This window comes from Triticum aestivum, chromosome 6A (genome assembly GCF_018294505.1).
Source record: "Triticum aestivum cultivar Chinese Spring chromosome 6A, IWGSC CS RefSeq v2.1, whole genome shotgun sequence".
NCBI lineage: Eukaryota > Viridiplantae > Streptophyta > Magnoliopsida > Poales > Poaceae > Triticum > Triticum aestivum.
The window spans coordinates 594,062,605-594,067,094 of record NC_057809.1 but is presented as its reverse complement, the minus strand read 5'-3'; the positions used below and the strand labels follow the sequence as shown (position 1 = coordinate 594,067,094).

At 46.9% G+C, this 4,490-nt stretch overlaps 1 long non-coding RNA gene across 3 annotated transcripts; it reads right to left on the bottom strand.

The window, feature by feature from the left end:
- Positions 1-2,098, bottom strand: LOC123128781 (uncharacterized). 3 transcript variants are annotated; one of them, XR_006463437.1, is made up of 3 exons: positions 1,637-2,080; positions 725-1,494; positions 1-290 (listed from the first exon to the last, which is right to left on the bottom strand). It is a non-coding gene; the product is annotated as an uncharacterized lncRNA (long non-coding RNA). The 3 variants fall into 3 exon arrangements; XR_006463436.1 differs by lacking the exon at positions 1-290 and having other exon boundaries at positions 539-1,499; positions 1,637-2,098; XR_006463435.1 differs by lacking the exon at positions 1-290 and having other exon boundaries at positions 539-1,494; positions 1,637-2,098.
- Positions 2,099-4,490: the final 2,392 nt, after the last annotated feature.

The window sequence follows — 4,490 nt, the reverse complement described above, 5'->3', positions numbered from 1 at the left end:
TATAGTAGCAGCAAAAATCACATTCCTTTCTCTCTTAATTTTTTCTCATAATAGCAGCAAATTCGAAACCCGTCCTAACTCAGGAGAGTATCTTATAGTGGCCGCCGCCTTGTTGGACACATGCCTAAACCAACCGTAGCACACCAGCCCCAAGCACTGATCCAGTTTCTCTAATAAATTAAAAATTAAACTGTAATAGGGATGTGGCAAAGTCAGTAGCGGTGGCATCAACCTGGGGATTGGCCTTGAGGCCGCGGAGCTTATAAAGCTTGATTTTTTTTTTGCTTCACCTGTAATGCATGAAAAATATCAGTTCATTCACCAAGACTTGCTCACGTTTCATCATGGGATATTTTCTTTTGGTGCTCATATGTGCTCATGAATTATAGAAATCAACAGGAGCTTAAGGGCGTCGATTCAGGGATACAGACCAAAAAAGCAGACCAAACGGTACATTAAGCAACATTACAAATTGATTGTAAAAAGCAACGATACATCCACATATATCGGGATACTAGCCAAAAAGCAAGTTAAACAATTTACACTACTTGAACACACCATATTGATTGTGAAAATGCAGTCCAAGCCGTACAAATTCCATTCTAATATATAACTGAAAAAGAAAGGATTTTCAAACCATGTATGTACAGTTGTACACTACTGCAACAGTACAGTACTCCAGTTCATACAAATACTGCAACACTCGTCTTGTGGAAAAAATTACCATGGGCATATCCTTAGAGGAATAGGGGATATCAACAGCTCGGGAATTGATTCTGGTGGAGAAGCACATGAGTTTGCTGCTGAGGAGCTGTATGGTGATGTCCGAGAAGAACAGCCGACCGACAGAGACTCGGATAGACGGAGCAGTTGTTCAATCAGAGGGCTGTTGGCAGCCAACCCAGGTGTGGCCGAGTGGACGTGAGATACAGTTCGAGTCCTTCACCACGTAAATCTTCGGCAGAGGTTCCTTGAGGTCTGTCTGCACAAACACAAATCAGCCTGAACAATCCCTTTGTTGTCTTGAGCAGGAAAAGCAAAAACAATAGCCATGTCAATTTTTCAAAGTTGATTTCACACCCGGTGCAAAAGCATGGAGATTCCTTGTGGTTAACTCGTGCTTCGAAGAAAAAATTATCCCTGTTGCGTTCTCTTTTCGAAAGGTAACAACTTGGAACAATACTAAACACATCTTTTCACATGCTAAATGCATTTAGGGCCTCTCACATCCAATGCTGCATGAATCTCCTGCCTGATCATGTCCTTCTAACTGAAGTTTGATTTTACCCTGAAATATATGTGCACGGTGAGGACTGCACTAACTTTGTCGCCCCTGCTGCAATCAAATTTGTCAATATTCATAGACCATATTCCACAAATACTCTGACTTTCTAATGAGGATTAGAATTTAGGGGCCAAATACTTTCAGATTTGGGGAGAAAGTTATAGATAAATGTGTTGCCGTGAAGCCTGATGCCCTTTGTCTTGAAGCTCCTGTACTACAAAAAATATATCAGTTCAGTGTTGTTCTAATCTAGACCGTGAATCATGTTGCTCCCTGCTGTTTTCTCGAGCAGGGACTTGTCCTTGTCGTCAGCCTATGGCTCTGGAAGGGAGAGAGGGAAGGAGGTCTCACCATTATATGAGTAGGAGGGTGCTGGAATCCATCTTGCGCAGTTCTCCTCCTCCAAGTGCAGGTCGCCCTGCCGCCGGCCGGTCACCGGAGGCGCCACCGCCAGCGACCGTCTCCGTCACCTTGCGCCCATTCTCCTTCTCCTTTCTTCCTCTCTTTCCTCTCTCCCTCATGCCCTGTCTCTCTCTTTCTCTGGACGAGACGGACGCCGCTGCGAGCAAGCCCCCGCACCAGCTACGAGATCCCTCCCTCATCTTGCGACACTTCTCCTTCTATGCCTTCCTCTCTTTCCTCTCCCCCTCACACCCTGTCTTTCTCTTTAACTGGATGAGCAAGACATCGCCGCCGCCACCGGAGCAAGCCGCCGCACCGGCCGGCAGATCCGCCGCGCCCGGATCCGCGCGTCTTCCTCGCGCTGTCGAACGCTTTATCACTTTGAAAGGGCCGCGGGTTCAATACAGGAAACTACAGGGTTTCTTGCAAAAACAATAGTCAGAACGAAGGGTTTTCTCACCTAATAAGGGACCACGGGTTGAATATTAGAAAGTGCAATGGCTTTTTTGCAAAAATGCGCGACGGACGACCAAAAGCAATGCGTGTTTATTAGTAAGGTAAGATAAGATAAGATAAGATTCTAATTGAAACTGCTTACATGTCTTTATTTTAATCTGATTACATGTCTCTTCCAACATCCAGTACACGCACTGCTCACGTGTCCTTATTTTAATCTTTTTTTTCCGGAAAAACTTCCAATCTATTCATCTTCAATCATGGCAGTACAATGAATACCAGAAATAAAAATTACATCCAGAATCATAGACCACCTAGCGACGACTACAAGCACCGAAGCGAGCCGAAGGCGCGCCGTCGTCATAGCCCCTCCATCGCCGGAGCCGGGCACAACTTGTTGTAGTAGACAGTCGGGAAGTCGTCGTGCTAAGGCCCCATAGGACCAGCACCCCAGAACAGCAACCGCCGCCGATGAAAAATAACGTAGATCGAAAGAATCCAAACCGAAGGCACACGAACGTAGACAAACAACGACGAGATCTGAGCAAATCCACCAAAGATAGATCTGCCGGAGACACACCTCCACACGCCCACCAACGATGCTAGACGCACCGCCGGAACGGGGGCTAGGCGGGGAGACCTTTATTCTATCTTCAGGGAGCCGCCGCCGTCTCGTCTTCCTGAATAGGACACAAATCCTAACAAGATTGAAAAAAAGACTAAAAACGAAGCCCTCCCGCCGACCCTTCCAACATCCAGTACACGCACGTGATGGTTACTAAACTTTTTTTTAACACAGTACAGGCGCAAGCGCTCATATAAACGCGCATACAATCATCCCTATAAACGCATACACGCACATCCTACCCCTATGAGCACCTCTGAGAGACTGAGCCGACATATCATCTTGAGATTTTACGAAGTTACCGTAGGCGCCTCGTAGTCGACGGGAACGTCTCCTCCCACTGAAAGTGTATCGCCGGAATTCCTGAAATAAATCCAGGATAAATGCGAGCACCAGAATTTGAACCCTGGTGGGTTAGGGATATCACTGTCCACCTAACCATCTCAACCAGAGGTTGATTCCCGGTTACTAAACTTTTTACGTGTCCGTATGCACATCATTATGGCCGTAATTTTCCATAATAAGTACATGTACGTGATAGACCTTTTATGAGAAATACATTATGTATCTATGGACACAATGTATTTGTATGTAACGTAAATATCTTTTAATCTCAGCCGCTTATATCTAAAATTGATGGTTGAGATAATTTAATCTGTGTGGCTAAACGTGATGTCTTGTTTGCCTCTTGTCTTAATTATATAATAGATATCAAAAATATTATCTTATCATCTCTATCAGATCTCACTTTCGTAAGTGACCGTAAAGGGATTGACAACCCCTTTATCGCGTTGGTTGTGAGGTTCTTATTTGTTTGTGTAGGTACGAGGGACTTGCATGTGGCCTCCTACTAGATTGATACTTTATTATAAAAAACCGAGGGAAATACTTATGCTACTTTGCTGCATCACCCCTTCATCTTCAACGGAAAACCAACGCAGTGCTCAAGAGATAGCACTGGGCAGGCCGTCTCCCTCGTCTCCTACCATTGGGTCGCGCTCCTCTGAGCCTCCACATCCCACCTCAACCTCCACCGAGCTGGCCGTCTCCCTTGTCTTCCGCTACTGGATCTGCTGCAGGAGGTGCTCCGCCTGCTCCCGCCCGCCGTCGGGCCGGCCATCTCCCTTGTCTATCGCCGCTGGGTCGCGCACCTCCGATCATCCTCATCCCGCCACACCCTCGGCAGCTGACCTGCTCTTGTGCTACCCATCCACCCACCCACTCACACACACACACACACACACACACACACACACACACACACACACACACACACACACACACACATATATATATATATATATATATATATATATATATATCCGCGTTGGCGGTCATCTCCGTGTCCTCCACCGCCGCTCATGACGCCAACGTGGTCCTGTTTGCGGTGTCCACCTCGCAGTCGGCCACCCGGTTCACAATGCTCCGAATCTCCTCGGTTCGCCCGTCTTGTTGGGAAACGTAGTAATTTTTAAAAAAATCCTACGCAGACGCAAGATCATGGTGATGCATAGCAACAAGAGGGGAGAGTATCATCCACGTACCCTCGTAGACCGTAAGCGGAAGCGTTATGAGAACGCGGTTGATGTAGTCGCACGTCTTCACGATCCGATCGATCCAAGTACCGAACGCACGACACCTCCGAGTTTAGCACACGTTCAGCTCGATGACGTCCCACGAACTCCGATCCAGCAGAGCTTCATAGGGGAGTTCCTTCAGCAC